Source organism: Tauraco erythrolophus, chromosome 4 (genome assembly GCF_009769465.1).
Source record: "Tauraco erythrolophus isolate bTauEry1 chromosome 4, bTauEry1.pri, whole genome shotgun sequence".
In the NCBI taxonomy this organism is placed as follows: domain Eukaryota; kingdom Metazoa; phylum Chordata; class Aves; order Musophagiformes; family Musophagidae; genus Tauraco; species Tauraco erythrolophus.
The window spans coordinates 83197190-83218441 of NC_141468.1; positions in this window are offsets into that span (position 1 = coordinate 83197190).

Here is a 21252-nt window from a genome sequence, read left to right on the forward strand (position 1 = left end):
AGTCCTAACAATAAAAGTTCAAATTGCCATTTTCCCAATGTTTGGAAGACCCAGATTATTTACCAATACCTTTAAATGAAATCCCATTTCTGATTTTCATATACAGCTTCATCCTGGCACACACATAAATCCATCTTCCAAAGACTTTATGGTTTTGATAGTTATTTAATCCAAATGAAATAAACCAGGTAATGTACAAAATAGATTTTTACCTGCTGCTGTAATGCCGGTTGTGAATATAACCAACACTGGGAAAGGACATTTCTAATTTTGCTGCACTGCAACACTAGAAATCAAATGAGATTCTCCATTCAGACCGAGTAGACTTCCTTTTAGGACATGAAGAGAAGATGTATGAGGTAAGAAAAGTATAATTGGGTGTAATCTGTCCTGATTTTACCATCTTTTTTATTTTTTCTAAGGAATAGTAAACTATCTGGCTTGAATTCTCAGCAAGTTAGGCTCACAAAGATTACTGAAGTGTAATAGCTCCCCCTGCCAGGTTTAGGTTACAAATTACATTTCACACATGTGTAAACACACACACACACACACTCTCTCACAAAATAAAAATTAACACCAACGTCAGTGTTTGCTGTCATTGCTTAACTCTTCAATGATTATTACAGCACAAGACAAAATATCTGCAGTTGATACATAATGTGTATTAAAGTAATTTCATAAAATTTACAAAGAAGTAGATGTTAATATTCATTTGCATTCATGGGGAGTGGGAAAAATATGAAATTGTTGCAAGCAGAGAGGGAGAAATAAACTAAGCTCAAAATCTCACTTTTCTTCAATTTACTATTACTTTTCAGTCTTCCATCAAATTAACCTAATTTTTCTCTTAAACATTTAATTTCATGAATTGTAGTCTAAAACTTTTGTCTGCTGGGAACCTAGGACCAAAATGTCTCTGTGTTGCACCATATTTGGTCCATTTTTGGTTTCAGCAATGTTGATGGCCGAAGCCTAGAGCTAACAGCCTTTGCCTTCAAAAACCTATGTGTGTGACTGATACCGAGAAATCCTACAGGATGGTTTTCAAAGTCCAGATATTCAACTAAAACTGTATCTGAAAGGACAGAATTCAAATCTGTCCTGAAGCATCCAATCTTAAAAAATACTTGACAACTCTATGGATGCATGAATATGTCCAGAAGGTAGAAACTTATCAAGATCAAATCTGTCTTTCCAATAGGACTGATGAATGCAATCATACAAGGAATGAATTATACTACACTATTACACTAATATGGCACTTCTTATTTTCAGGGAAGTCTACCAACTTGGATTCACTTTTACAAGAGTCTTGGAAGAAACGTAGGTAAAAGCATACATTTTATAGGCAGTTAAATTAAGAAAAGCTATTTATCTAAAAGTATAGGATAATTTAATCTGATGAATTTTATGTGATGTCTCTGATACACATTGGAACTTCAGCAGCATCATCTGAAGCACACGAAAGTTAATCTTTGGAGTAAGCTTTAAGTGAATTAAATAGTGTTAATTTCATGTAACATAGCCTACATGGGACACAGTGATATGCAATAAATAAAACACGAGGCAAGGAGATGGGATATTTTTCCAAGTCTGGAATTTGTGTACTGGAATATTTTACATATCTCTGTTTTGGTTTCTTCTGCAAAAGAGATATAATGCTAATGACTAGACTGAAGCTTTGAAATTCCATATGTGAAAATATTTCATAATAATAATATGTGCTTATTCAAGAAAAAAAAATATTAGTTTGCCATTCTCTGCTCTCCCCACCTTGGTTTATACCTTAATTCAAACCCAGCAAAATGTTTGATCATCTTGTAGTTAATTTATAATGAGTCAGCCAGGCATCATTCACCTTTAATGCAAATTACCACTGTATATGATGAATGAATTTTTTATTGTTCACTTTTTATACTATAGCCAGTTCAAGGCAATCAGAAACTGTAAATTAGGTCCCACGGAAATCACGGAGTTATTCAGGAAAACATAGCTATAATGTACAAAAAAAAAAAAAAGCAGGTTCTTCAGTTTTTGCCTTTTCAGCTCTTGCTTATTTGGGATGCTTTTCACAATCACGAGAAGAGATATGATTTTCTAGTGACTTTTCCAAGCCCTTAAATTCAAAGTTGTATTCTGGAAGGAGCTGAATCCTATGGTAAGGATGAAAGGGGAGGGTGCGCCATAGCAGTCGTGCTGTTGGGTAGCTGTGGGAATAGAAAAGGTGCTTGCTGGAAAAAAAAAAAACAAACAACCTCCAGGAAACACTAGTTATAATTTTAAGAGGGAAGGCACTGGAAAAGCCAAGTAAAGCCAGTGGTGAACTGTCTTTTATTATCCCTGTGAAATAAGTTAGAATGGTAAGTGTTCATATGAAACTAAAAGACTACTTTGATCTCACTGTGGCTATGGAGGGGAGGACAGCAGTGAATAGTCTGTCACGATATTAGATGCTGAGCTTTAAGAATATGCAAGAGTAGCTAAAATTGAGATGAAGATAAATACGCTTATTTCCTCATGGTTATTCCATTTCTTGTCATTAGCATGGGAATTCTCAGCCACAAACAGCACTGTATTTGGAAAAAGTTATTCAACAGGCACATATTTTTCAAGGCTGTCCATTGCTAAGCAGTGAAGACAAGGCCATACTTTAGATTTTTTTGCCTATTGTTTCACCATTATTACTTTCACCACTTTAAAGGAGAAAAACTAAGGAACAAATTCCTTTCATCAGATGTTTTGGTATTAAACCACTGAATGCTTCTCTGGCTGTGATCAACTCCAAGCTCATATCTTGTGCTGCTGACAACTGTAATAGTATGAGTATGGATCCCAGAAAATGCTGCAGTAAATTGAAGCTAAGGAATTTTGGCAGCTTGAAGTCTTGTGTCCTTCGTAAGTGAAATGTTTTTTTGATGACTCTTTCTATGAAAACGAAAGGCAAAGCTCCTGTTTGACACTGATTTAGAAATAGGGATATGTTTCATCCATTTGACCAGAAGTTTGAGAAGTGATTACTGACTTTGAGTGCCACCAAATAAATAAAGGAGCTTCACTTCTAGTCAGCTAAAATTCCAGAATTCCCAGATTGTTAGTCACTTTTGAGCATCTTACCTTTCCCCACTAGTGGCTGGTTTCAGGAATCTATCTGGTAGGGGGGAAACTACATGACATTATGAAATTAAGCAGGCATCAGAGAGGAACTTTGTCTATTAGGTGCTTTGTCTTTCATAATAGCATTACAAAGACAGAGAATAAAACAATAGATGTTGATTTTAGGAGAGGACAAGAAGCAAAGAATAAAGAAAACCATCTAAGTTTGGATGAAAGGTAAATGAAATGCATAATAATGTGCATATTATAACAGTCTACTTTCATCATGAAAAGACTTTAAGCCTCTTTTGTCATGATTAAGGTACATAGATCTTAAAATATAGAAAGATGAAATGGTCAACAGGTGAAGAGGAAGAATGAGTATAGAGGTAAAGCACAAAGCACTGCTATCCATATCTAGAATAGATTATGGTACAGTTTCATTTGAGTTTATATCTGCTATGAAGCACAGAAAATTTTGTAAATGGGTAATTAGCATGTCCATTTGACAGCCTACATGATCCGCCAGCACATCTGAGGAAAAAGATCAAAGCAAAGCATTCACAGACTTGTGCATGCAACTATGATGTTATTGTATGACGTTTTTCAGTTTAACTACAAATTCTACTTGTGTGTAAAAATGTCATTTACATTTTTTGTAGAACTTCTAAATTAACTTTCATTATTTATTAATTTAATCTGATGATATCTTATAATTAGAACTGCTGAGAGATTGACTACAGTATGGGACTTTCCTATAATTAGAACTGCATTGTTCATGATTGTAGAAGTTTTTAATGTACTCTTCACACCTCTGGTTGCTTGAGGAATGGAAAGGATAAAAAGAGCAAAAGACACTGAAAATATGATCACACATAAATACACATAACTTTAAACTTATTTTCCTAAAATCTGAAAGGAATGGAAAGTTCCATGTGAGGGAAAAAGGAGAGAAGAGGTAAGGGCAGAAGAATAAAAGAAAAGGTTAATGATCTTCACGTTGAGAAACAGTATCTGAATTTAGGCAATGTGTTCAGTTCCGTACCACAAGCATATGGACAGATGCATTTTCATACTCAACTGTTTGCATTGGTGTTCTGTACTGTGTTATTGCTTGTTTGCTGGCTCCTGACTTGTCTCAGCCCCTTTTACACACTGAGCATGAAAGTCCTTTTAACGCTGTACATGGCATTTGCAACAGACGTGAGCCAGTCATACAGCCACGCGGCCAGTTGCCACTGCTCCGTTTGCAAATGGTAACCGATGAGCACAGCAACCTATTTACTTGCAAATATGAATCCATATCTTCAAACAATCTTCCTTTCTAGTTTTTATACCTCTTGGTTGTATCTCATTTTTAAAGGGGAGTTACAATGCTACTTTTCTCTTGACTTACGATTCAAACAAACCTCACAAGTTTCCATTGACATATTTTTGATTGTCGCAATAGGCGTTTAAAAAAATGTGGCCTTAAACTTAAATAATTAATACATGTTAACTTGATTATGTGCGAGGGAAGTTAGACTGTAAACTCTGCAAAAGAGGCTGTGTATCAGAACATCACTGTGTGGTTATGACCCCTTAGAGGTAATAATAGTTACAAATATAGGCCAAGAATAGTTTATTTTATGTGATTTAGATGGCAAAAAGTTGTTCTGACACGGAAAGATACAGTAGTAAAGTGAACAGTAACCCAGACCTTGTTAAATTATACATACACGTTCCTTGGAGGTCTGGTTATATAGCTGTGCATTTCAATACAGGAATAATGACAAATGATAGTTGCATACTGTAATAATCATTGTTTTTTATTGATAGTAACACGAATTACTTCTATTTTACATTGGAACAACAAAAACAAAGAGCTGGTCACTGACTTTCTCCAACAGTTCTTTCAGCCAAAGAATGGCAGAACGAGAAATTACTCCATTCTCTTTTAAAAGGAAGAGAAATCACAGAGTAAGGAAACCATCAAGCTGTATCTCTAACTTGATTCTGTTTATATATCTGACATGTTGCTTTGTGCTTCTGAGTTTTTAATGAGCCCAGCAAAGACAAAAGAAAGATGTTCTGTTCTCACTGACCTCCCTGGCTATGGCAAATCCCTGAGGTGCGAGGCAGGGAGAGCAACTGAAGTTTTTCAAGAAAGCTAATGTGCTGGCATGGCAAAGCAGCACAACTTTCCACTTTCCAGATGGAGCATTGTTAATATTCTAGATTTGTGGCACTGCGCTATTTTGAAACAAATAAAACCAGGCAATAAAAAATGAAGTTCATTTGCCATATGGCTGTTTACTTCTCCGTGTTACAGCGATAAGTAATGTATGGTTTCTCAATACAGCACATCTCCAGACACGCACCCCAGGTGCCTACAACGTAGCACACCTAGATTCAAACAAGCCAGACTCCTTCTGATTGCATTGAACATGTGGCATCATGGCTTAAGGGATTTTCTTCAGCTGAAGTATATGATACAGTTGACAGCCAGGAGAGGAAAAGATGCATTTAAGACTGAACAGAAGAGTAAAGAGGGAAGAAGCAGGTGGATGTAAAATTACAAAAGATAACACGTGTGATTGGTTGTTCAACATTTTCTATCCAAAGTTATTGCTCAGGAACGATAGGATTCTGACAACACAGATGAACAAAGATCTGTCTAAAGGGAAAGCGAAACATGATCAGCAGCATCTCTGGCTCACCATCATCAGGAGATTTGACTGGATGTGAATTTCTGGTACCCAGCAGAGAATAACCAGAGAATGGCAATACTTCCATTACACCTTCAAGCACTTAATGGTTGTATTTGGGAGTGGAAGGAGGGGCAACACAAACACTCTGCCTTGCTGCTCCATGTTTGTAGTGCAAAGAAATGCCTGTGTTACAGGTATTTCGTGGCATTTGAAAGTCACAAATATAAAAAGCAATATCTAGCTAATTTTAAATTGATCTCCAGAGCTTTCTTATTCAGCATGGAACAGCCAACAGTCTGTTGGCCTTTCTGTCCTCTCCTTTCTTATCTCAGCAGGTATACCATGATCTTTTAAAAAAAATAAAGAAACTTGCCAAGCATCTTAACATCATGAGTTACTTCATTTTCCTGAATTTGTCAGTCACCCTGCCAAAGAAATGACAGCCCTCACACAGTAGCAAGCACCTCACAAGTTCGAAGCGTCTGAGTCTATGTTGTAGGAATAAAGTGTGCGTTCTTGCACACTGCTACACGAGTATAAAAGCATGGCTGGGGATGCCAGCATTACATTAAACGCCATTTTATCCTTGCAATAGAACAGTTCAATTCCAGAACAGGTAACTTAGAGCAGCTACTCAACTTAGAATCATAGAATGGTTTGGGTTGGAAGGGACCTCAAAGACCATCTAGTTCCAGCCCCCCTGACATGGGCAGGGGCACCCGCCACTACACCAGGTTGCCCAAAGCCTCATCCAACCTGGCCTTGAACACTTCCAGGGATGGGGCATTTACAACTTCTCTAGGCAACCTGGTCCAGTGCCTCACCAACCTCAATGTAAAAAATTTCTTCCTTACATCTAATCAAAATCTCCCCTTTTTCAGTTTAAAGCCATTGCCCCTTGTCCTATCACTACACACCCTTGTAAAAAGTCCCTCTCCAGCTTTCCTGTAGGACCCCTTCAGATACTGGAAGACTGCAATATGATCACCCTGGAGGCTTCTCTTCTCCAGGCTGAATAGCCTGAACTCATGGACATGGACCAGTTGGAGAGGGTCCAGAGGAGGGCCACGAAGACGATAAGAGGGCTGGAGCACCTTTCCTATGAGGACAGGCTGAAAGAGTTGGGGCTGTTCAGCCTGGAGAAGAGGAGGCTCCGGGGTGACCTTATAACTCTCTCAGCCTGTTTCCATAGCAGAGGTACTCCAGCCCTTGGATCATCTTCGTGGCCCTCTGGACTTGCTCCAGCAGCTCCATGTCCTTCTTTGTGTTGGGGACTCCAGAGCTGAACACAGTACTCCAGGTGGGATCTCATGAGAGCAGAGCAGAGGGGCAGAATCCCCTCCCTCGACCTGCTGCCCACGCTGCTTTGGATGCAGCCCAGGACACGGTTGGCTTTCTGGGCTGTCAGCACACATTGCTGACTCATGTTGAGCTTCTCATCCACCAGCACTCCCAAGTCCTTTTCCTCAGGGCTGCTCTCAACCCATTCTCCGCCCAGCCTGTACTTGTGCTTGGGATTGCCCCGACCCACGTGCAGGACCTTGCACTTGGCCTTGTTGAACTTCATGAGGTTCTCACAGGCCCATTTCTCCAGCCTGTCAAGGTCCCTCTGGATGGCATCTTTTCCCTCCAGCGTGTCCACAACACTACACAACTTGGTGTCATCTGCAAACTTGCTGAGGGTGCACTTGATCCCACTGTCCATGTTGCTGACAAAGATGTTAAACAAACAGCACCGGCCCCAGTACTGACTCCTGAGGAACACCACTTGTCACAGGCCTCCACGTGGACATTGAACCATTGACCACAACTCTTTGAGTGGGCCATCCAGACAATTTCTTCTCCACCGAGTGGTCCATCCATCAAATCCATATCTCTCCAATTTAGAGACAAGGATGTCGTGTGGGACAGTATCAAATGCTTTGGATAAGTCCAGGTAGACGGACGATGTCAGTTGCTCTTCCCTTATCCACCAATGCTGAAATCTCATCATAGAAGGCCACAAAAAATTGTCAGGCACGATTTGCGCTTAGTGAAACCATGTTGGCTGTCACCAATCACCTCCTTATTTTCCATGTGCCTTAGCATAGTTTCCAGGAGGATCTACTCCATGATCTTGCTGGGTACAGAGGTGAGACTGACTGGCCTGTAGTTCCCTGGGTCTTCCTTTCTTCCCTTTTTAAAGATGGGGGCTATGTTTCCCCTTTTCCAGTCGGTGGGAACTTCACCAGATTGCCACGACTTCTGAAATATGATGGATAGTGGCTTAGCAACTTCATCTGCCAGTTCCCTCAGGACCCGCAGATGCACCTCATCAGGTCCCATGGACTTGTGCACCTTCAGGTTCCTTAGACGGTCTCAAATCTGATCTTTTCCTACTGTGGGTGGTTCTTCATTCTCCAGTCCCTGCCTTTCCCTTCTGTGACTTGGGCTGTGCAGCTGGAGCTCTTGCCAGTGAAGACTGAGGCAAAGAAGTCATTAAGTACCTCATCCTTCTCCATATCCTGGATGGCCACGTCCCCCGTTTCTTTCTGGAGAGGGCCCACATTTTCCCTAGTTCCCTTTTTATCACTGACATACCGATAGAAGTTTTTCTTGTTGCCCTTGATGTCCCTGGTCAGATCTAACTCTGTCAGGGCTTTAGCTTTCCTAACCTGATCTCTGGTTGCTTGGAAAATTGCTCTGTATTCTTCCCAGGCTACCTGTCCTTGCTTCCACCCCCTATAGGCCTTCTTTTTGTGTCCGAGTTGACCCAGGAGCTCCTTGTTCATCCATGCAGGTCTCCTGGTGTTCCTGCCTGACTTCCTCTTTGTTGGGTTGCACCGCTCCTGAGCTTGGAGGAGGCGATCCTTGAATATTAACCAGCTTTCTTGGGTCCCTCTTCCCTCCAGGGCTTCATCCAGTTGTACTCTATCAAGGAGATCCCTGAAGAAGCCAAAGTCTGCTCTCCTGAAATCCAGGGTAGAAAGTTTGCTGAGCACCCTCCTTGCTTCCCTAAGAATCATGAACTCCACCATTTCATGGTCACGGCAGCCAAGACTGCCCTTGAGTGTCACGTTCCCCACCAGCCCCTCCTTGTTGGTGAGAACATGGTCCAGCAAAGTACCTCTCCTCGTTGGTTCCTTCACCACTTGGAGAAGGAAGTTATCATCAATGCATTCCAGGAACCTCCTGGATTGCCTATGCCCTGCTGTGTTGTCCTTCCAACAGATATCAGGGTGGTTGAAGTCCCCCATGAGGACCAGGCCTCATGAACGTGAGGCAGCTCCTATCTGTCTGTAGAGGGCCTCATCCACTCGGTCCTCCTTGTCAGGTGGCCTGTAGCAGACCCCCACTACTATGTCCCCTGTCCCTGCCCTCCCTTTAATCCTGACCCTTAAGCTCTCAGTTGGCTCCTCATCCATCCCCAGGTGGAGCTCCACGCACTCCAGCTGGTCTTTGACATAGAGGACAACACCTCCTCTTCTTCTCCACTGCCTGTCCTTCCTAAAGAGCCTGTATCCTTCCATTCTGACACTCCAGTCATAGGATTCATCCCACCACATCTCTGTGATGCCAATAAGATCACATTCCTGCAGGTGCACACACAGTTCTAACTCTGCTTGCTTGTTCCCCATGCTGCGTGCATTAGGGTAGAGGCATTTAAGTTGGGCCCCAGATGAATCTGACTTATTGGCTGGAGTGGCTGGAATTCCTTTCTGCTGCTCTTCGGGTGCTTCCAGCATATCTTTATCATTCTTGATATTACCCCCCCTCCCCCTTCAAATCTAGTTTAAAGCCCTGTCAATAAGTCCTGCTGGCTGTTGTGCAAAGACCCTTGTTCCCCTCTGAGAAAGGCAAAACCTATCCGGTGCCAGTAGGCCTGGTGCCATGTGGCCCATGCCATTATCAAAAAAGCCAAAATTGTGGGGATGACACCAGCTGCAGAGCCGTGTATTAATAGACTGGACGCAGCTGCCTCTTCCAGTGTCACTGCTTGCAACTGGAAGGATGGAAGAAAAGATTACCTGTGCCCCAGATCCTCTTACCAGCTTTCCCAGGGCCCTGAAGTCTCTCTTGATCTACTTTGGACTTTGTGTTGCAGCTTCATCACCACCCACATGGAAGAGCAATAACGGGTAGTAGTCCAAGGGCCATACCAGGCTAGGAAGTTTCCTAGCAAAGTCCTTAACCCAGGCTCCAGGGAGGCAGCAGACTTCCCTAAGAGGAGGGTCAGCCCAGCATATTGGTCCTTCTGTTCCCCTCAGATGGGAGTCGTCTACAACTATTACCCGTCTTTTCTTCTTTGCAGAGTAGGTCATGACACAGGGGGTAGTCCTTTCTGACCCTGGTGACACCTCCAGAGCAGATGGACCATCAGCCACATCGTCTGTCTATAGGACCTCCACCTCCAGAGCTTCATATCTTTGTGCAGAGCACCTGGGGAGGTGAGGTAGGCAAGGAGGGGAGTCACTTGTTGCCCCAAGCACAGACTTGCCTCCATTCATTGCTTTCCTTTAAGCTACTGCCTGCTGCCTGATGGGGAGAGGATTCAGAATCCCCTTTGTCTTGGGTTTCTTTTTGTGGCTCTTCTGTTGCTGCTTCAAGTTGGGCAGAGCCTGACACCACCAGTCTCTCTCTTTCTCAGACTCCTTGATGATCCTTAAGCTTTCTACTTCCTCTCGCAGCTCTGTGACCATGATGAGCAGATCATCCACCTGGTCGCACCTCACACAGCTGTTCTCACCACTGACCATGGAGAGGCTCCGGCACTCCCTGCAGCCTGACACCTGGGCAGCCACGTCTTTCTGTGGCTGTGTCACTGTCACTTTAGTGATGATCTGAGGTTTTCCGTCTTATTTCTGGGGCAGAACTGAAGTTCTCATTTGGAGCAGGAACGCTACACCATTGCCCATAGACACAGAAGCACATGAGGAGATATAGTCCCACTTCCAGTCCCACAGGTCAGTGATGTAGAATTAGATGACTGAGGCTTATCTTGTGCTGACCATACAATGCTAATGCAAAAAAATACAGGTACTTAGAAGTTGACTACCAGAACAATTATTCTCACACTTTCTCAGTGCTGTTCATTTAGGATAATCATTTAAGAAAATCAATAATAATATATAATATCTGTTAAATGCCTTTGCAATCAATGAAATACCAACCAAAGGCCTAAAATAAGGAAATAAAGATGTGGTGCCCACAGCAAACCAAAAATAACCTGATTTTTTTTTTTTTTTTGAGATGAAAGCTCAAAGATCCTGCATGTTTTGCTGCACAGAAAGTTCTGAGTAGGCATCAAGAGTAACTTGAGGGGAAAAGGCATTGTAGCACATCCATTTTAATTCTGGATAACACAGAAGAACTTATCTCCTGATAGCTCTCTAGCTATTCTGGTGATAGGAACCTCAGTACAAAGCACTTACGCATGCACTTAATTTTAAACCCAGCAGTAATCCTGATCGAATCAAGACGTCTACCTTTGTGCTTAAAGTAAAGCATGTGCTTAAGTACCTTTTTGTAAAGGGGCCTTAATTACATTATGTGTGTGAGAGGATGTGATAATTTTAGTTGGCTTTCCCAAGAGAGCCTTTAGTTAATAAAATAACTAGGTTTAATACTCCGCAGAGTCGTATGGGAACAGAACTCTGCTCCTCCTCCTATAGCCCGGCACAGGGTAGACTGTAATTTAATTGTTGAAAGCACAGAAAGTGCTGAAATGCTGTATGTCTTAATATTGTACTGCGAGAGCATGTTTGTTTCTGTTATGGAATACCCTGGGAAATCCGCTGTGCAATGCTATCACTAGTTATTCATAACAGCTTTGGAATTTACTGACATTCAGTACCAGACTTTAGCTGGTTTACTGCATCACATAAGGGAGAAAAAGATACAACTAACAGGAGTTTTTTTAAAAGTGAAAGAATTAAACAAACAAACAAACAAACAAAACCAGAAACAAAACTCATGTTCTTTCCCACCTGGTCCAGTGAGGAAAATCAGAATAATGAGTAGACCAAAATAAAAGTAAGGCAGATCCATTTGCATACAATTCCCTCAAATACCTGTACTATGAACAGTCTGTGTTAGCTGCTTATGGGTACAAAACAGTGCACAGTCATGAAGTGCATGACTAAGAGAGACAGCAGCGAGCAGAGAAGATCTGGTAAACTCATTGTAAGATCATCAGACATCATTCTCCCACAGATGAAATAGTACAAATATTGAGGTTCCCTTTCAACCTTCAATTCTCCACACCATGTCACGGAAATATTTCCTACAGAATAAGCAACACTTTGAGAAGCAGTTTGGGCTGGACTATTGCAGGCAGGTAGAACCCAAGAGCCAGGTTTTTACCTGAACCTTACGCTGTACAGTTGTGGAGTCTGGTAGAGATTTGTCCTATTTGGTGGGCGTATTTTGTGTGGTCATATGTGTATAACATGAATATTTGCATAACATTACATTAAATAGTGCAGCCCAGAGCTTCTTAAAAGTAGTTTCCCACAGGGGTAACTCACAATTTGGCACTAACTTCAGCAGGTGCAAATTCCAGTAACCATTCTGAAACAACAGAAACAAAGATGATTCACATCAGATGAGGATCTGACCTTCATTTTTCATCACTATATTTGTTCTCAACAGCAAAGATGATTATATTTAAATGGCAAAGAGCAACAATTTCAACTAATTTGTTAATACATACTTTGCTTTTATGCCATGGACAGATTTCATGCTATATGAGTTTGACAGCATCACAGTGTGTTTTTGCATAAAAAAACAGTCCTCAGCTGGAAAAAAAAAAAAAATCAAAATATTTTGAATAACTATTAGAAAGATATTATTTTTTTTAAAAAAAATCATAACAAATAAGTAAACATGCAACATTATAGTATTTTTTTTACATTTTTTTAATAGAGAAATTTCCTTTTACCTCAAGGGAGAGAGTGAAATTCTGTCCCACTGTTGTAATTTAGTGTATGTTGTAACTTAGCATTAAGATTTATAAAGCTAAAGATTAAAACAAAACATCCATTAGGAAATGTTAATTATAATAGTGTCTTCCTAGAACTTTCTTCTCTGTTCTTTATGGGATTGATTCACAAAGGGATTTATGCACCTGACTACTACCTCACACACCCAACTTGCACAGTTTAGCTCCTCCTGGTCTATCATCAGATGCCACGTTTTGGCCATCAGCTTGCCTGTAGCTCTATGGGAACAGATAGTCCACACATTTCCTAATGCTTGGGATGCAGTGATCCTTTTAGACCCATTCACCCTTCCCAGTGAAGGAGGAATGAATTAACAGCAGTGATTTATTTGTGTGGGGTTCCATAGAAAACCTAGGTAGCTGCGACTGTGGGCCCCAGCAGGTGTGCAGTGTCAGTGTAGGTCTGGGCAGCAGTCACTTCCCAGACTGCAGAGTAACAGAGAAATTACTATTTTAATAGCTACACGTTCAGAAGCGTCCTCCCAAAACCGTTAGCAAAGCTGACTGCTTTTCCAGCAGCACGTTAATAGTTGTGCGGGTGTACAAGCCCTCACACATGATTTTAGGGGAGAGGTTTGATAAAACGAGCCTTGGTGTTAGTCAGGAAATTGCAGTTAAAAAAGTGATTTTCAATAATGTTACTATTTACAGGCTTAACCTTGTTTCCATCTGAGTCAGCAACAGACATCCAATGATTTCAATACTGGAGGCTAAAGCACTCAATACCTTTCAAGCTATAAGGTCAGAACACAAATTCTTGATGTATAGACCCCCTGCCAGCAAGGGAAAGAGGGGAAGAGATGAAGGTCTATAACGTGTATGTTCAGAAATTTTAGACCTCTGCTCATCTGCATCAATTTTCTGTTTAAATATGTATAAATTCCTAAGCAATAGAAGAACAAAGTTGGCAAAGTGCACATATATTAGTCTAAACTCAGATTAAGTTCAGATATATGTAACAAACAGCATTCAACGTCAGTCATTTGAGTAGTCAGAGTGCTCGAATGGCTTAAATTTAGTCATATGCTTAAATCTCTACAGAACAGAGATCGGTCTGTTTTTTTGGAAAGTTTTGTATTTAACATTTGCCTAAATAGTGACTTATGGTCCAGGACTTAAATCTACTGAATAGTTTTAATTTAGAAAGGATGGAAGTAGGAAAGGGGAAGAAATTCTTTCCCTATTCTGAGAGGAAATAGAAAATCATAGACAGAAAGGGACTCTGATATCCCATGTAATACCCCTCACCATCCTCCTCCTTCTGCCTTCTCTGTACATTAAAGTTTACTTATTGCCATTCACTTCACAGGAATCAACTGATTTGAAAACTGTTATTACATCTCCCTTCAGTTTTCTGATCTTCAAACTAAACAAGCCCAGTCCTCTCAAATTTTGCTTGTAAGACATTTTTCTACAGGTCTTTGATCATTTTTGTCACTTTCCTCTGGACTGCCTCTGCTTTCTTCACAGCTCTCTTAAAATGTAGTAACCTGAACAGGAGATGAGAGTTGAGGGCTTTAGGGGAAGATTGAAAAGATTACTTGCCATGATTTATATGTGACACTTCATTTTATACATACTAGTACAAGTGGTTAAAATTATTGATCTATGTACAGATTATTATCCTTTATAACCTCCAAATCTTTTCAGGCAAATCTGCTGTGTGTGCAGCCCTCCCCCATCTGGTATTTGTGCAGAAGTCATGAGTTTGGTCAGGAAGAATCAAAATAAACACAGCCCCTTGGTCTGGGCCTTCTTAAACCATTTCTTATTTTTCCAGACTGTGATTCTAATTTGCTGAGACTGTTTTGCATCCTAATCCTGTCCTCTAAGGTGCTTGCGACTCATTCCGATCGGGTATAATCCACAAAAATTACTACATATGCTCAATTCCACCCTTTGTTACTGAAAATGAGGAATAATACCAAACCCAGGACAGGTCAAAGTATGACTCCTGTCCTCCTTTTCTGCACTGCTCTAGTTTAACAGAAACCCGTTTATAACTCTTTTTTTCAAATTCTGTTTTCTAACTTGATGTGCTTACAGCACTTGCCCATTCTGCATTTTCTTGGTTTATTTATGGCAACGTCTTTCAAATCATATCAGAATCTGATGATGACTCACAACTACTTCATTCCACGAATCCTGTTACCCTGCCATTGAAGGAAACGTGATTGGTTTGACAGATTCTTAGTCTGATGTATCTGTCAGTTGTTACTTATCACTTCTATATCCTTTGCTTACAGGTGGGTTGAGTATTGCTCCTTATCTATTTGGCCTGGAATTCCTTTATCTACAATTCTCCCCTGTTTAAAAATCAGATACCGTGTTTGCCCATTTCCTATATTCTAGGTTTCAAATCATTCTCTCATTTTCCTATTTGCCTGTTCTGGATTATTTCAGCCCACCCAGAAATAACAGGAAAAAATCATCTTTATCAAAGTGATCTCTAATTTATTTTTTGCTTATATGAATCTCTTATTTCTTTGTGATGGAGAACTGAACATTTTTTAGTGAGGAATAGAGCAAAAACCCCTTGGGAGTTTCAACATCATCTTTTAGCCAGTCCAGTAGCTAATAGGGGGATTAATGGGAGATTCTGTTGGGCAGAATTAAAACTAGCAGAATCTATCCAAAACATATCCCAACAAACTGAATCAAAGGGCTGAGTTTTACTTTACTGTTTTTCCCGTTAACATCAATCCTAGCCTTCAAATCATCCTGTCAGCTGATTAAAAAAAAACTTTGTGTATTTGATCTTCCTGTTTTGTTGATAAGTTGATAAGTTTGTTTTTGTTGTTTTTTGTACGACAAAAAAGACATTTTGCACTTCAAAGAAGACATCTTGTTGCTGAAGCCTGGTACTAGAGCAGGGTAGAGGAACACCAGTTTAGTAGTTCACAGTACACCAGTTCACAATTGCATCACAAATGTGAGCACTTGAGTGAGCCCATTTGCTGTCATACTGAGATGGCACGATTACAGTATGGCCACATATGTATACAATTACATATATAGCAAATTGCACACTGAGCACTTGAAAAATCAAATTAGCAAGAAGATGAAATGGCTTGAAAGCTATTTCAAAAACACTTTTCAACATCTGTAAAATTATTAAAATCTTGGAAAAAATCTAGCTTATTCTTTTTCTTATAACTACAAATACAGTAATTAAAGTTCTGTGCCGTGTTGTTCCCAACCTATTATAATAAATATTTTACATACATTTCTTTTTTTCACTTACTCATTTATTGAGCCCTATGCAAAAGAGAATTTAACATAAATGCAGAAACATGAGTTAGGTAAGATCATCCTTCGCATTTGGTAGGAATAACTTCTACACGCTTCATTGATGGTTTCTCTACGTTCGTGTGTATATTGTAATGTTTTAGTATATTCTATGAACAAAGGAAGTATACATGTTAAAGTGTTGGTATAAACTTAGTCACATGGGAGGGCTTTTAGTTTTTCAGCCTGATGAGCAGAGAAGAGAGGGTAAGGAAAAAGGAGGGAAAGATTCGTAATAAAAGAGGCATCCAATGCCCAGGCATAAATGGAAAGTTTTAAATTCGCCAAAAATAAAAAACAAATACAAAACCACGACTGTAATTGCACTATCACCCTAACTCTCCAAGCCCACTTAGGACTGCACCCTAGAAACGAGAAGTTCATAAATGTTAAATTAGACAGACTTTTCTCCATGGTGCAAACCATAGCTGTGACCTAAAGCAAGAATATACAATGCCTTTCAGTTAGAGAGTCTGTCACTCTCATTCCCTTTGATGCTCTTCCTTCACTTTCAGGAGGAGAGCACAGGGAGTTAAGGTTTGTGGCCTGCTCCCCTGTTGTCCCTCATTTTACAGGCACTGAAATCCAGATGAAACCTCAAGCCACACAAGAAACACACGCACGCGAAATCCCATTTGCTTTCATCAGTAACTTCTTCCTTTATGAAAGTTTCTATCAGACAGCCAGTGAGCCTTATTATACAGTCATCCAGCTCTAGTTGCCACATAGTCATTCAAAATGAAGCATTACAGAAACTCCCACAAAAGGTTTCTTCATCTGAACGAACACTCACCAAGGTCCTTTCTTCCTCCCACTTTGAGGTGCAGTAGAAGTGAATGAGTCTCTGCGGGCACTCTGGCTCCTGCAGATCACAGGGGCCTCTGTGGCCCCTCATAACCTTTTCGGTTATCTTTACTCCAGCAACAGCATCCCTATATAGATAGGGAAGGCTGAGTCAGCAGCCGAGACCTATCAGCCCTTTGTTAGAAACTTGTCCGTAAATATTAGCTGTAGGTCTACGCTTAGTTACCCTGTAGCAAACTTCTCTCTGTGTCAAAATTACACATATCTGTCACGTGCCTGGAGTTTCTGGTTGAAGGTGGTACAAAGCTTGCAGTCTCTCCTGTAACTAAAAATAGTTAAAATCAAAACAGGAAACTGGACTTGGATTTGGTCAGAACTACCCAGAACCTGTGCTATAAGGGGCTGCCCTAAGAAGAGAGAGAGCTGCTTCAGCTCAAGGATGTGGGGCATTTTCAGAAATTAGCATAAGACTGAAGATTTGTTTTGTTCTCTGTTTGCATCCTAAGTAGGCTGATAGCTGTGTTGTATGTTCTTTGGAAAAGGTACCAAGAGCAATAACACTGCTTTTGGGGACTGAAGGGTACCTACTCAGTAGAGTCAGAGCACATGGCAAAACGTCTGGAGCTGGGTCTATGCTAATGCTGCTACTGCTTCTTCTTGGAGGAAACAACTGGAGATGAATTACTGGTCTTAACTTCCCTAATTAAGGAAGAGCTGGAGGGAATACATCATGGGCAGTAGGAAAGAAACTGAAGAAAAAGAAGTTTTTCTGGTTTATGCTTCAAATGATTCATGACCTGCAATACATCATATGCAGTCCTGATTCAACAAGATTCTTAAGCAAGTGTATTGCTTCAACTTGTAACCCTCTCTGAAAACTATGGGAAAATTAATTGAATTGTGTTTAATTTCAAAAATGAAAGTCTAAGTGAGGAGAGAATTTAGACTCAAAAAGGACCTGATCTGTTATATTGTTTTCACCACTTTTTAGAGACACTTTTTTTCACATCAGTCATTTGTAGCTCCGTTCAGCGGAACTAAATATTGATGTGTCTCTCAGTTCAGAAGTATTTCATGTTGCACTATGACTTTAACAAGTCTGTGAGATGTAATAAAGTTTTTAGGGATGTAGAACTCACAAACAAAAAAAAACCCTCCCCTTCTACTCTGCCCTGGTGAGGCCTCATCTGGAAAATTGTGTCCAGTTCTGGGCCCCTCAGTTCAAAGACAAGGAACTGCTTGAGAGAGTCTAGCACAGGGCCACAAAGATGATGAAGGGTGTGGAGCATCTCCCTTACAAGGAAAGGCTGAGGGAGCTGGGTCTCTTCAGCTTGGAGAAGAGGAAACTGAAGGGGGACCTCATTAATGTTTATAAATATGGAAAGGGTGACTGTCATGAGAATGAAGCCAGGCTCTTCTCACTGGCATCCAATGATAGGAAAGGGGAAATGGATATAAGCTGGAACATAGGAGGTTCCGCTTAAACATGAGGAAGAACTTCTTCCCAGTAAGGGTACCAGAAGGCTGGAACAGGCTGCCCAGAGAGGTTGTGGAGTCTCCTTCTCTGGAGATGTTCAAAGCCCACCTGGACGTGTTCTTGTGTGATCTGATGTAGGTGGTCCTGCTCCGGCAGGGGGATTGGACTAGATGATCCTTTGAGGTCCCTTCCAATCCCTAACATTCTGTGATTCTGTGAAAACAGAAGTAGCTTACTCTCAGCTGTAACCATCCCCACGTTCACCTGCGTAGATGATGTGATCTCAGGGTCTTTCATATGTAAGAAACATCTGTGTGGCATTGTTCATAAAGCAACAGACCTAGAACAAAACTAGATTAATTTTTCCTTCTCTTCTGTCATAATTTCTACAAAACCGACATGTTCCTGAAGAAGGCTTCAATTCAGAAGTCCTACAGGGAAAAGCTCCTGCTCATGTCATGTGCACCACTCAAATGATGTTCTCTCTGGGGAGAACATGACGTGGACTGAAAGACATGGAATACTGCACAACAGTTTGTCATTAAAAAGATGAGAAAATAAGTTCCTTTTGGAAGCAGAGGAAGAATTTAGGGAGGCAAAATTCAGAAAGTTTGTACCATGTGATGCCTCGCATTTAAAGAAACCATAACTATGACACTAGGATTGCAATTCACCCTGAAAACAATAAATGAGAAATGGTCAGGAATCACAAAGCCTATAACTGCACGTGAAAATACCATGTCCCTTAGCACACAGGGACAGTGTGCTATCTCCTCAGGAGGTTAAAGGCCCTGTATTAATTTGAGGTTTTGTTCCTATCCCCAGAGCAAATCCTATTGGAGTAGAAGAGCATTTCAAGGGAGGGTGTCTTTTTTAAAAGGATAATGCCATTTTCAGCAACATTTTAAATTTATGTATTTCTGTATATCAGCTAAATTTCCTAGCCTAAGTGAACATGTGAAAGGGTCTTCACCTAACAGTGTTGTTATCAGGCAACCTGATTTTTCTATTCCTTTAATAGCTTTCAGAAGTTCTAAGGAACATTGAAAACATAAACATCACCCTAGTTCCCTCGAAAAAGGTAAGAAGAAATATCTATGACATGCAAAAAGGCTTCCATTTTTAAAGATATGAAAAATGTTCTTCTAAGAAATAGAGCATTACACTTGGGTTTTCATTTAAATATGATTTCTGAAAAATAATAAAAAAAATTAGAAATGTTGATGCACAGAAAAATGACAAGTGAGAAAAAAATTATATAAAAATATCCAAAGGATAGCACAGGGAACTAAATGGGGGAAAATTACTTTTGCTTTGGAGAGAGCATTATGTAGGCAAGGCAATTTTATTAACACGGTTGGATAAAATATAAAGGGTTTTCCTAATCTCAGAGACTTCAAAAGAGACTTTTTTGGAGACAATATTAATATCAAAGCCAGTTGTCACTATTATTAAAATGTTCTTTGCTCTTCATTAGTCACAAATGATCCCCTCGACTCACAAAAAGGTACTCGGTAAATTAAAAGCTTTTATGTAACACTCCAACAAAAGTTGAATGACTCCAGAGTTAAAAGGCAACTCTTGTGTCTGCCAATATTCAAAGCGGTGCCCAATTTCTTCCTTTTTTAAAGTACCAATTTCCTTAGGGTATTTATTCATTTATAGATCTATTAAGAGACTGATTAGGAACGGACGATTAATGAAACGCTTTGTCGTTCTGAGTTCTCCCAAGCAATCATTAACGGCCTGATTTTGCATTGTGGGCAGCCTGCTGGTGCCATGTGAAATCCCTTCGGAGGATAAACAGGTCCATCCATCTACAGGGCTGAGCGCAGCCCGGATTTGTGTCTGCGTGAGGGCGGAACAGTAATTCCTCGCGCTGGGTACTTTTTCCTAACGCGCTATGTCTAAGCACTTCCAAAGCGTCTGTTTGCTGATCGTGTTAGCCAGAGCACAGCTCATCCCTCCGGTGGGCTGCATTGTGTGACTCTTAATCGCTGGTTAATTGCAGTCTCACACCGCTGAATTTAACGGGAACTCCTCACTGACTCGCATGGTGAAAGACTGGAGGATAGGATTATGAGATTTTCTTCATGGATGTTGAGAAATGCTTCACGTGATGCGGTGAAGTTACCGTGGTCTGCCCACCACTGAATGAAATAAGGGCCGTGGTACTTGGAGATTTCTTTCCACTGAGCTGTGCACCTTTCCGAGGCTGAGATTTGGCGGCTGAGGATTCACTGCTGGTTTTCGTTGTAGCCATTTGTATCTCCATTTTCAGATGGCACTGTTGGTGGCACCTTCTTTCCGTTGAATCTTTGCTTTGTGGTTCCGAGTTCTCCCAAGCAATCATTAACGGCCTGACTTTGCATTGTGGGCAGCCTGCTGGTGCCATGTGAAAGTGCTATGGTAAAAGATTGGTGCCAGAAAAGTGGATGCAGCACTGGGAACCAGATTTCCAGGATTTTATGCCTGCCCTGATACTGATTTGCCTTGTGCCTTCAGTTAAATCACTTTTTCCCCTTCGTGCCTCAATTTTTCTTTTTATAAAATGGGAAGAGAAATGGTGGGCTAAAGCGGAATTAATATCTTTAGTCTGCAATAGAAAGGTAATAGAGTAGTACAAAGTATTAATTATTATATCTCTCTCTTTCTAATGGATTTATATTTAATTCAGTTACAGAGAGACGCTTTGTTCGCATAATAACATTTTCTACTGCCTTTGAGGCTCGTAGGAGCAAGCTTGTGGGAAGGAAACTGGTAAGTGTTTGAATTTAGAAATGCTGCTGGTTTCCATGTATTTAAAATGCTGTTGAAGTCAGGACGATTAAAATGTGTGAGATTTCAAATGTCTCATTGACACACATCGCAAATTCCTTCATTGCCTGAGGGAGCTACAGCAAAAGGAAAAGTTGGAG